The 13,072-nt window shown below is 38.9% G+C and overlaps 2 long non-coding RNA genes across 2 annotated transcripts in view; both read right to left on the bottom strand.

Annotated features, from left to right (window-relative positions):
• LOC116283962 (uncharacterized) overlaps positions 1 to 1,610 on the bottom strand; it is a 41,087-nt gene extending 39,477 nt beyond the window's left edge. The window contains exon 1 of the long non-coding RNA XR_004193691.2: positions 398 to 1,610. This is a non-coding gene — a long non-coding RNA (uncharacterized lncRNA). The remainder of the gene's footprint in view (positions 1 to 397) is intronic.
• Positions 1,611 to 1,871: 261 nt separating this feature from the next.
• LOC140686584 (uncharacterized) lies at positions 1,872 to 12,728 on the bottom strand. The gene is made up of 4 exons (XR_012060418.1): positions 12,551 to 12,728; positions 7,956 to 7,992; positions 6,771 to 6,871; positions 1,872 to 2,122 (listed from the first exon to the last, which is right to left on the bottom strand). It is a non-coding gene; the product is annotated as an uncharacterized lncRNA (long non-coding RNA).
• Between the last annotated feature and the right edge of the window lie 344 nt (positions 12,729 to 13,072).

Below are 13,072 nucleotides of genomic sequence, written 5' to 3'. Positions count from 1 at the left end.
GGCTTTTTGCATGCAGCATGCTTATGAAATGACTGAATGAAATAATTGGTGGCCTTTGAAATGTTTCTTTCTTCCCGCTGTGTTTGGCTATCCTTGACGATTTCCATGTTATTCTTCATCAGTTTTGGCCATAGTTGGAGTCAGAATTTCCATCTGCTCAGGGAGTTATGTGCTTCCCCTATCATCCATACATAAGCTTGAGAGAAAACCGATGGAAGTAGTAAAAGATGCACCTATCTTGGCTGAGTTTAACTTTTCTCTTTTTTCCAGCAGAAGTAGAATAATTTACTGTTGCCACACTCTGTGGAGCCCCTGCACTGCCTCCTTCCCTGTTTCAGGGATTAAGAGCTATACATTTACAAGATCACTTGCTGAGGGCAGTAAGTCCCACACTCACCTTTGCATCTAGTTGAAGCCGATTAAAATGCTTTGCAAGGCTGGTTTATTATTCTTATTCCTGGCATTTAGCTCAGAGGGTGGCCCATAGTAGACAGCCATGGTTTAGGATAAATGGATGAGTCCACATGCAGAGAGAGAGAGAGAAGAGAGAAGAGACGAGAGAGGAGAGAGGGAGAGGGAGAGGGGGAGAGAGAGAGAGAATGAATTAGGTTTTAAAGTCCTGGCAACAACAATAAAAAGTTTTAATCCTAGTACTGCTATACAATAGCATATTGAGAACAAGCAAGTAGTTTCATTCTTATCTTCATCAGGGCTAGTAATAATAATCATAATGTTCTTTAATGTTTACAATCCTTGTGCTAGGAGATGGGCTGAGCACTTGGCATGTCACCAATTCGGCTCTCCAGAAGCAGATGCTAAGATGGAGTTTGGGGTGCAAGATATTCATTAGGGATCAACACTGCACAAGAAAGGAGGAGGAGGTAGGACTGGGCAGAGGAAGAAGGCTCCCCCCGGATTCTCAGCCAACCTGGTGGAGAATTCAGAGGTGAGTGTTGGACATCACGGTATCCTGCATCAGGTTCAAATAGCCCAGCCTCTATACACGTGCCTCACTCAGTCACAAGGTACAGATGGCCCCAGAAATGACATGACCTTGAGGGAGGGGCTTTTGGCAGCTGAGGCTAACTAGAAAGAACTGACACCTGGAGTGTCTGCTGCCTGCACTCCCTGCAGCTGGACAGGAAGCTCTTCCTTGAAAGAGGCTGTGGGCAGCCCATCTCCATGCTTACTGTGGCATACGTTATTGGATTTATTAATCAGCACAGCAGCTCTGTAAGCTGGATACTATTAATCTTCTCATTTTTCAGATGAAGAAATTGTGGCTTGGGGGGGTTAAGTAGCATATCCAAGTGGGGGAGCCGGGTTATATATCTAGATCTGCCTGACTCCCCAGAACTGGGGCTTTATTAACCTAGATTACATTAACCCCAGGATTGGATATTTATCAGATTCTCAGAACCTCAGATTGGGAGCAGACCATACATTTCCTTGCTTAAGTCAAATTCTAAGGCTTAAACCTTTCAGTGAGATCCCTTCTCCTACCACCATCTATCCTTTATCATTTTTGCACTTGGACACAAATGGATGATTAAAGTCGGGGGTCTAGGGGAAGGAAAAAAATGTTAAAAATAAATACACAAAAAAGAACTTTTAAGAGACGAAATATGTGTCTCAAATCCCAATCAGAAAGACACAACTCCTAAATGACCTATTTCTGCTTATTCTTCATCATTCCAAAACTACGCCTGGAGCACCAGTTCTACACCATTTGTCAATGGGGGGTGTTGACAATGCCATGGGGAACAACAGGAACAAAGCCCTATCCTCATGGATCTTATTTTCTGGCTTGGAAGGCAAATGTTAAATAATTACAACATGGATACATTTGATTAGAATCTTAATTTCTTACTGTGGCCTGTGAGGCACCATCTGGTCTGGTCCTTAGGTATCTCTCACCTCATCTTCAGCCATCCTCCCTGTTCTTACCAGCACAGCCATGGTCTTTCTTATTTAGCATCTTTGCTTTTGCTGCTTCCTCTGCTCTTGCTCCACATCATCACTGAATGGATCTTTCTAATTATTTGTGTCTCAGCTCACACGTCAATGCCTTGGAGAAGACTTCCTTGATCATGCTGTCCCATCATCCTGGTTTAGGTACTCACTGCCATACAAAGTTAGTTTCTTTGTTTATATAGCTTCTTGAGAACAAAGGCCCTGCCCATTTTATGCACGCTTATATCTCCAACACCTAAAAAAATGGCCTGGTACATAGTAGATAAGCAATACATTCTTAATGAGTGAAGGAATGAATGAATGATTACATGGCAGGGAAATGATGTAAGCTATGAGAATCCTTAAAAGGATCAACTACCTGATTAGGAGTCAGGTACATGATAGACATATTGTGTGCATATGATCTTTTCCTTCAAGTCAGCTATAAACTCCTAAAGGCAGGACCTTACTTTATGCACTCTGAATCTTATTCTGCCAGCACATAGCATGGCGTTTTAAATTCTGAAGGTGCTCGCTAAACTAAAGCTATTCAGCATTCAGATTCTGGAACAGAAGCTCTATAACTTTTGATTCCTTCCATGGCTGAGCTTCTCATAATTTATGCCAAATATTTAGTTACATATCTGTGTCCTTTGTCAGTGAACCTCTTGGAATCTTATTCTGCTGTGTATCCATCAGAGCCTAGCAGAGTGAATAAGTGAGTGCCTTCGAAGACTACTTTTTCCTAGTTTCTATGCCAGAGAAGTCAGCCATCATTATACCATGTACATAGTGTGTAGCAACTGGGAAGTGCTTAACAAATAGCTATTGAGAGATTGAATTTTGAAGCCTGGTGCAGCCTAGAGAATAAGTTTGATGTGTTTATGATGAACAACTCATGGTGTTATGTTTTAGTGAGAGGTAAAGAATTCTGGGCTCCAGTTTGGTTCAGGGCTATTGAGTGACTCCAAGCATCTTCATGTCCCTCTGCTTCTTAGTTTTCCCATCTATGAAATTATGTGGCTAAGCTAAGAACTGATATGTCAGGTCATCTGGATTTCAATCTTGAGTCCAACATTACTGGCACCTGTAAGCCTTGGGCAAGTTCAACTACTCTGACTTCTAGTGTCCTCATCTCTGAAGGGAGAAATAATAGTTCTCACCTTCTAAGACTGTTGCCAGGAATAGGATACAAAATGTAAGGGGATGCCAAAAACTCAGAAGTAAAGATTAAATAATACTTAATGCTATATTTTAAAAAATCAAACTTAATGCAAAAATTCATGATTAACAACATATCAACATTTTCAATAAAGATATTACCAGTAGCAGTACTGTGCCAAGCCATAAATAAAAGGCAAAACTAAAAGGGACTAAATGAGACCATGCTTGTAAGGTACTTAGCACAAAGCCTTCCACTAGTAAGTACACAATAGATGTAAACCAGTATTATTAAATAATCTCCAAGTTTTCATCTATTATAAAATTGCTTAGCTACCAATTATTCTTACAAATTGGAATCTTTTGAAAAATTGCAACTCAACTTAATTTTATGCAAAAATATCATAGGGTTGGCACAATGCCTACCATCCTTCTGTAAAAATGTAGACTTAAAACTGAGGAAAAATAAAGTAAACCACACGTCTAAACTTCTAAGTGCACTTAGGATACAATTAAACACATTGAGCTGTTAGAATAATTTCAGAACAAAGGTAAGTCTATATGCAGCCAGAGTCACAGTCAAACTAAGCACAAAGAGCTTCCATTTGCTCATGATCACCAAAATACCCATCCACCTAGTCAAGAAATCCATATTGAATGTTTATTGTGTTCCATTGCACTGAGTTAGATGCTGTAAATACAACGATAACAAAGGTATAGATTCTGTCCTCGGAGTGTTCTAATGGGGAGAGAAGACATGCCTGAGAACACAGGGAGTCTGTACCACATGTCAAGGCTGTATCTGAGGGAAAATTCAGCTTACGTTGCAAAGGCTGATAATAGGAAATTATTTCCATAAGGATTTATTGTAAAAAATCTAGATATATACTCAGAACCTTACCATTCAACACTTTTTGTCCATTAGCACTGACCTAAAACACATTTAAAAAACACTTAAAAGGCATTATGTAAATACTGCAGGAATAATAAAAGGCCATGTGCAATCACTGGTATCTTAAAATGTTGACCTTTGGCTTGGTGGAGGAGTTACAGGGACACAGTAAGATGTTGCACAAAATACCATGGCTACAAAAAGCATATCATTCAGTGAGAGGAGTGATGAGGGGAAGGAGAAAGGAGGAGAGTGAGGATTGTGCAGAGCCACCTTTCACCTCTACATCTACATCAACTCCACATCTGCACTGGGGAGGTGAGACGCAGACAGCGGGTGAGAAGGAGCAGCTTAATGAAAGGCCAAGAGAAGGTCTTGCCCTCCTTATATTCTTTTTGAAGACAATAAAGAAGGAATACAGTAATCTGCTGCTTTGTATCCTCAATTTTGGAGTTTTGTGTTAGAAGTCTTCCAGTGTTTGCGGTGAGATGGAGGGCGGGAAGACTCACGTGGGGTAGGGGCTCCCTGACAGATGTGGAGGACTGAGGCTCACTCTCAGCTGTTCCCAGTATATATAGGCCGTCTATCAGGACAAATGTCTTCCTGCTGTATCAAATTCTCCTTTCTATTACATGGTCACAAAAGTTAATATGACCACAGACACACAGAGAGGTACCTACTGAGCATATTGGTCATCTCCTCCTGGTTTCCCAAGCTGGGTTAAACACCCTAATCTTTGTGCTTTAGAATCTGACATGAGTGACCCTTTGTGTTTTGGTCTGTAATTGATTTTAATTTATGCCAGTCGAGATAGTGTGATCTAAGCATGTGGTTGATTACTTTTAAGCTACACCCTACGGGCAGCCAGTCTCTCTGATTGGGAATATGTTCCAGAGATGGCCAGTTTGCATTTATTCATGACACCACACTCCAGATGAATTTAACCACAAGTGCTTCAACTAAATCTATCCTTGACTAATACCAAAGGTCTTATTAATTAGCATCCTAAATGTTAGAAGTGAGTTTTCACTGGTGAAATAATTGGTGTTCAAGGTTTGTAGATTGGCCAAAATATTTTAGAGACATTTCTCAATCTTACATGAAGAAGGCATATAAACTCTAGTGAGACTTTTACCTTCCAACTTTCAAAATGGTGTCTGTGGCTTGACTCCAATGTGGTCCTACCTCCATCCACTAAGTTAGATGACTCTGGTTGCCTGATGATTCTAGGAAGCTAACTGAATCCTTCCTCAAGAATGTTGTGTGTATTTCAAGAGAATTTATCATGCAAAGAATGGTTGGAACACACTGAAGGACAGAGAGCAGGGACATTATCAAGCATAGAGGTTAACTGAATGTTTTTGAGCTTATTCACTGATAAATGCTTATCTAATAAATTTTTTTTGTGGGATAGAATTTAGTGATAGGTTCACTTTCATTGCAGCAAGGTTTGGGGGAGGTAGTTTATACTGATCTACCTCTAATTATGCATAAAATATTTGCTTACTGGACAACTCCAGTGTGTTCCCTTGGAACTTAGATTCTATTAAACAAACCTAGTAGTTTGTACTTAACCAAACTGGCCTGAGATGTTCACATTGACCTACTATACCCTTCCAAGCCAGAGAGAGATACATCCCAGCAGAAAGTTTGTTTAGGCACCAACACTTATCATAAAATACATTCTCTGTTTCCTCTTTTCCTGGATTTTATCATAAAAATAGTTTCTATGAGAGACAAATACAAGGATGCACTTTTGAACATTCATATTTTAAGGCTTCTAGGCTTTTTCCAAATACCTCTTGAGAAGATCTTGCTTTCACACTTGTGTTCTGATCACATGTCTTCCCTCTCCCCCGTGAGAGCTGCTACCCAATGATACAACTTTGTAATGTTGTGATAGCAAAAGATGTTGCATATAAATAAATGAGGTGCTGCCAAAGGGACACAGAAGTGTCAGTTCACTAAGCAGACCCCTCTAATTGCAATTCAACAAAGTGAGTGCTGTGGAAAAGATAACGGAAAAATATGTGGGTATTTAGAGGAGGGAGTTATTGCCTTGAGCTGAGGATGACTGAGGAGTGGCTTAATGAAGTAGGAGGCATTTGAGCTGGTTCTTAAAGAGCGGCTAGGGTTTGGATATACACCTACATCTGTTCTCCCTTATGAAAAATAAAGGTAAGACACATAGAGTTGTCAATCTGATTTCTTTTTTTTCAAACGGATCATTTGATATAGTCACATATAAAATAGAGTGACTGCTCATTTCTCTATGGGGGGGAAATCTCTTGTGACAATCAGGATGGTGGGGAGAGATATGGATGGTATTATAGTACAGTTGTTTAGGCTAGGGGACATAAGACGAAGCTGGCCAAATAAGGTCGTGTGGGAAAAAAGTAATTAAAGAGCATGAGAAGCAATTTTAGTTGCATATTAGCATGGGGGATATTTTTGTAAAAATGAGATTTGCTAATAAATAAGGAAGGGTGAAAAATTAATAAAGCTTTGATAAGTGGCTGAGGCATTACACCCTCTTTTTCTGTTCGTCTCTAATAAGATTAATTGAAAGGACAAATCTGTAAAATTAAGAAAAATTGCAAAAGGGGCATAGTAATGAGTCTCTTTCGCTTAGTTTTTGTAGTAGTGTAAGTTGGTAAAATCTTTTTTGGAGAGAAATTTGGCAGTGTATCAATCAGGTTATTCCACAGTAACTAGCAGCCCAAATGACGGTGCTTAAAACAACAAAGATTCATTTCTCACTCACTCTGTGTGTCCATGGTGGTTCAGCTGAGACTCTGTCCCACGTCGTTCTCATTACAGGACTCAGGCTGGTGGAGCAGCCACTATCTGGAATACTTCTGGTCACTGTGGCAGAAGAGAAAGAAGGCTCTGGAAGGCTTCAAACTGGCAATAAAATGGTGATGACTTACGCCTCTTGTACTCACAGCTTACTGACCAAGTCACATAGCCCTTCTACTGGCAAAGGGACCAGGAGATGCAGCCCCATGAGGCCTTGGAAGGCAGAAAGCTGGAAATACTCCAGGAGCTGAACAGATGACTGTCCTGGACCATAACTATTAAAATTAAAAATGGCTATACCTATGGACACAGCAATTTCATCTTTGAGAGTTCAATCTCAGAAAACACTCCCATAAACACCCAAACTTGTATGTGCAAGGATGTTCCTTTCAGCATAGAAAACCTCACTGAAAGCCTAAACAACCATCAAGAGCAGAATGATTAAAAAGATGCTCAGCAATCGCTAACTATTAGAGAAATGCAAATCAAAACTACAGTGATGTATCTATCACCTCACACCCGTGAGAATGGCCATCATTAAAAAGTCTACAAACAATAAATGTGGGAGAGGGTATGGAGAAAAAAGAACCCTCCTACCCTGTTGGTGGGAATGGAAATTGGTGCAGCCACTATGGAGAACAGTATGGAGGTTCCTTAAAAAACCAAAAATAGAGTTACCATATGACCCAGGATTCCCACTTTTGGGTATATATCTGGATAAAACTATAACTCAAAAAGATACATGTACCACAATGTTCATAGCAGCACTATTCACAATAACCAAAACATGGACACAACCTAAATGTCCACTGACATATGACTGGATAAAGAAGATGTGGTATATTTATACAATGGAATACAATTCAGCCGTAAAAAGGAATGAAATAATGCCATTTGCAGCAACGTGGATGAATCAAGAGATTATCATATTAAGTGAAGTAAGCCAGACAGAGAAAGACAAATATCAAAATGTGGATTCTAAATAAATGACACAAATGTACTTATTTACAAACCAGAAATAGGTTCACAGACATAGAAGACAAACTCTAGTTACCAAAGGGGAAAGAGGTGGGGAAGAGGGATAAATTGGGAACTTGGGATTAACATATACACACAACTACATATAAAATGAACAACAACAACTACTTACTGTATAGCACAGGGAACTATATTCAATATCTTGTAACCTATAATGGAAAAGAATCCGAAAAAAAGAAAAAAAAAATATATATAATTGAATCACATTGCTATACACTCGGAACTAATACAACATTGTAAATCAACTATACTTCAGTTAAAAATCCAGACCCAGGACCAACAAAAAGTTCTTATTCTGGCGCTGAGAATAATAAAAAAAAAAGAGTAGAATGATTAAACAAATAATGGAATGTCAGTGCATTGATATTCTATAAAGTTATTAAAAAGATTTAGATGTCCCAGATAAATTGTGACTAAAATTTTAAAGCTTATGTGCATAGAATGATACCATTCATATTAAAAAGTAGGCATTATGTTAAAAAATTATGACTACATTTGCAGAGGTGAAATAATGTAAGGCTGTTGATAATAATGATACTAACATACCTACTGTCTCTTGAGCATTTACTATGGTCAGGGTTAAATGCTTTATAAGCTTTATAAGCATGATTCACAGCTGTGGTGATAGGAATTATCACTCCCATTTTGCAGATGAAGACATTAAGGCTTGTCCACGTTCACACTGATAAGCAGGTCTGAAGCTAGGGCCCTAGTCTGAGAATAATGGCCGCTTCTGGGGGTCAGGGTTTACTGGCAGCAAGAAAAAGGAAGAAACTGTATAGCCTTTTTTATGGAGTTTAATAAAAGCTTACATTTGTTTTTCTTACAGACTGCACTCCTTTTGCAAAAAATTTTTTAAAATACACCTTTTTGAAAAAAACATGAAGTGATGCAAACAAAGAGAAAAAAAATAGAAAATTGTTCAGACAGGATGAAGATAGCCATGTCTATAAATAGAAACTGAGGCTCCTTAAGGGGAAAGAAATCTACAAATGTACCAAACACCCATCCAAGTATGTGAGTTACAATAAAGGTGGGAAGGAAATCTTGTATCAAACTGACTGAATGTATAAAACACAGACAGGGTGAGGAACCTAGTGAGAGATGCTGGGAGTAGGGGTCTCTCAGCAAAGAAGGGAGGCCTGGCAAATGGATGTTGAGTTTCTGACAGCCTCCTGGAGGGAACTGTGAAGGCTGTCTTGACAATTCTGCAAACACTGAGGACGATGGATCTCTGAAAACAAGCAGCAGGGTTCATATGGAATAACTCATGTTGGGCAATTTGACAGTTTTTTAAAAACAGAATTATTATGTTAGTGAATAAAAGAGCCATTATGATCCTTTGCATTTGGAGCTCAGCAGGACTGTCTCAAGAACCCCTCCCATATAATTTTTTCAAATGGGCTCCTGCTGGGGACATGGGCATGGACTCAGAGATAGGTAGAAGATAGCTGTTTACATACTCAACGATGCAAAAAGATGCATGTACAAGGCTGTTCACCACAGCCATAGGGAAAAACTGGAAACAATCTAAATGTCACCAATGGGGGAATCTGTTAAAAGCATTTTGGAGTGTATGGAGTAGTCCATGGAATGCACTATTACATAGCTGTTTAAATCAGGGGTTGACAATTTACGGCTCGTGGGCCAAATCTGTCCCCTGAGTTAAGAAAGATTTTTATAGTTTTAAATGGTTTTAAAAATTCAGTGAAGAATATTTCACCACACATGAAAATTGTATGAAATTCACATTCCTGTGTTCATACATGGTTTTTTGAAACACAGCCACGCCGATTCATCGATGTATTGTCAATGACTGTTCACCCTACAGTGCCGGGTTGAGTACAGTAGTTATTTTAATCCCCTGTCCCTTCTGAAGTGTCTGTGTTTTCCTTTCTATCTGGGATTTTTTGCCCAGCTTTCTTTGACATGGTTTAGTTTTTATTTGCTTTGTTTTGTGTTTTCATTTGTTTCTGTCTCGCCTTTCAGTTGTTGTAGATCATTCATTATTCCAAAAGCAAAAGCGAAGTTAAGTTTTTTACATTAGTTCAGCAATACCTAATGATTACTTAAAAAAAAAATCAAACAGAAGATGTTGATGTCAGCTTCTGCCCCTGGAATGGAAACTCCCCTAGAACAGTGACTACATGCTCATCCCCTAGCAGGTCGCACAGGGCCTGGCACATAGTCATCCCTCGATATTAAGTCTTTTTAATGAATTACAGCATGAATGAATGAATGAATCATAGTTTTATATGTATATAAATGGGATCATATGCAACACATATAACAACGCAACACAAAGCTTCTTTGACCTGTGATTTAAAAAGCTTGAACTTCAGACAGTAATATTTTCTGTGTAAGCTTTTAAAATTACTTTTGGGGGTTATAGCTTGTTTTACTTTGTGCTATAAAATTAACAATATTAAATGACTTATATCCTTAGAACATATGGAGTATCTTTTCTTGCCAGATCAATGACTTTTTATTATTGCATTTCCATTTTACGTTTCTGGTCCCAGCATCAGTCCCTTGTTCCCATGACCTGTTTGTATGCTGTCTCAATAAAACTTGCATCAGCCAGTGGTGGTGTGGCAAAAAAAAAAAAAAGTCTGCAGTGTCCTTTTTCCTTTGTGATGATATGTGGGGTACATCAATACACTGAGATTAAATTGGATGTGCAATGAGAGAGAGCATTTTCCTTTTTTCTTGGCAACAGAATACACTCCTCTCTGCATGGGAGCTGAGGCCCTTGTAGTAACTTGCCTCTGCACAGCTCAGAGGTAGCCTCAGGCAGGCAGAGTTGATCACAGTCATGAAGCATTTAGTTAATCTGTTATGGGGGCGACACACAGGCAGAGACACAGGAGAATCCGCATGGAGCATTTCTTGGGCCCTCTTACCAAGGAGAGTAATTGCATTTTTGTGCTGTGAGCACTGGCCTTGTTGCTCTTCCCCCTGCCCATTCTCCCTTCTTGTTTCTATTTTCTGACTTGCGACTCTGCCGTCCCTTTCTATCCTTTGCTTTTTCCTAAAATGCTGTGCATGTAGGTGAGTCCGTAATGCTGTGCATCATGTCTCTTCAGACTTAGATTTATGGATTGTGCTAGGCAAGTCTGATTAGCCCTATTTTATAGACAAGTAACTCGAGGCAAAGAGAAGGTAAATAACCTACCCAAGGGGAATGTCTGGCTCCCAAAGCATGTTCTAACCACTCTGCTAGGCTGCTTGTCCAGCACACACATCTTTTGCCTCCCATCCTAATGCTGTTCTCTGCTAGATGACTAGGGCTTTACTGGCCTCTGTATCCCCAGTGCCCAGCACAGAGCCTGTTCCCAGGAGCAGACAATCTGTTGGTCAGTTAAAAAGATGTTCTAAAAACAAACTTTATGATGCCTCTCCAAAGTTCCATGTGTAGCTACTTTGTAAGCTCTTTCATACAATGCTGTCAGCAGGGGACAAGGTATATCTGGTTAGACTTTTTTTGAACAGTGACTTAACAATACAGAGCAAAATGTTTTTACCATTGTGCAAAAGCAATTTTACTTCTAGGAATCGGTCTTAAGGAAATAATCACAGATATGTATGTAAAAATGTGCACATAATGATGTTCATTGCAGTATTATTTATAATCATGAAAAATGGCAACAGTCTAAATAATTAACCATAAAGAATTGGTTAAATAGATTATGATACATTTTTATGAGGGAATATTATGCAGCCAGGAAAAAACATAGTGGGCTAATGGAGAGAAGATACAAATGTTACTCCAGAGGTATAAACAGAAAGCTTCAATTGTGCTTGTGATGATTAATTTCTTAAGCTGGGTGGTGGATTTAGGATTTTTGATATTATTCTTTATAGCTCTTCAAATATCTGAAATATTGAATAGTTAACTGAAAAAATAAATTTAAAAAAATTTTGCTTAGAATTTTTAATAATGTGGAATAATCACAAAATTTTATGTTTAAACAAACAGGCTATAGTAAATAATACTAATATAATTCCAACTTTCTAAACCAGTACATATGACTGGTTATAAAAGAAACATACTAAACTTTTAATTGTGTCTATTTTTAGGCAGTGTGATTATAGGTGATTTCTGTTTCTACAAATGAACCAGTATTCTATTAATAAAAGAAATAAAAATAATACTTTTACATTTGTGAGCTCTAATTTATGGCTATTTTCTACTTTTTGTCTAGCTTCCTATGTAAGAAACTTCAGCATGAGTTCCAGTTTGTCTTTTTCTTTGCATTCACAGTCCAGTTTTTGCTAGATTTTACTATTTTTTCTTTCACACTTCTTCAATCTTTTCCTTTGTCTACAGTCATTCTCTGTGAGACTCTAGATTTGATTTTTGTTACGTATCTAAAGCAGAGGATCTTTGGGCTATCTACACTGTGGTCCAGTGGTGTTGAAAACCCCTGAATGTTTTCTTTTAAGAATTCTGGGCTTCACTTTTAAGCTTAAGGACAGAGATCACAGGGTCTGGTAATAAATTACTTTGTGAGGAGTCAAGGATGGTGATGAGCTGCAAATCGACTTTATAACTTCACACTATGAGGCACGTGGGGGTACTCACTAGTTCCATTTCATCACTTCAAGGACATTAAATATTAATGGACTTGTGTACCTCACTGGGGTGTGAATGCATCAAGAAACAGAGTGTGCACACCGGGATGAGTTCAAGGAGGCAACTCTGACCTGTCTTCTCTGAGCCTTCTCTCTGTGATTTGTTCTGAAGGAGAGCTGGCTTGAAGCACTGGATGGCCATGCTGGGGCTAGTGACCTTGGCCTGGTAGGAAAGTATTCTCGATCTTCAAAGAAAGCACAACTGGAAGAAAGGCATCAGGTGATAGGGGAGGCCAGTCGTTCACATAGAATGAAACGGTTTCCTGAAGAGAGAGAAACAGCAGGAGTCAAGTTCATCCGGAACATTTCAGCATATGTTCTGAATTTGAAAACATTGTGCAATAGGAAGACAAGGAAACAAGACTTTGCCGCAGAGCTTAGGAAACGTGTGGGAAAGTGTTTGCAGCAGGAGGATTCAATTATAAGAGCTTCCTGTCCTTCCCTCATGCCTGTGTCCCTTTTCTTCCCAGACCAGAAAGAGTCATTTAGGAAGTTCCAGATGGGTAGATGAACAACCACATCAGATATTTATGGGGGTCAGTGTATTACTCAAGATTTTTTGTTGTTGCAAGTGATGGGAACCTAATTCAAAAA

The sequence above is a fragment of the Vicugna pacos genome, chromosome 17 (assembly GCF_048564905.1).
Source record: "Vicugna pacos chromosome 17, VicPac4, whole genome shotgun sequence".
Lineage (NCBI taxonomy): Eukaryota > Metazoa > Chordata > Mammalia > Artiodactyla > Camelidae > Vicugna > Vicugna pacos.
The sequence above is the reverse complement of the archived record's forward strand: the minus strand, read 5'-3'. Positions and strand labels throughout refer to the sequence as shown.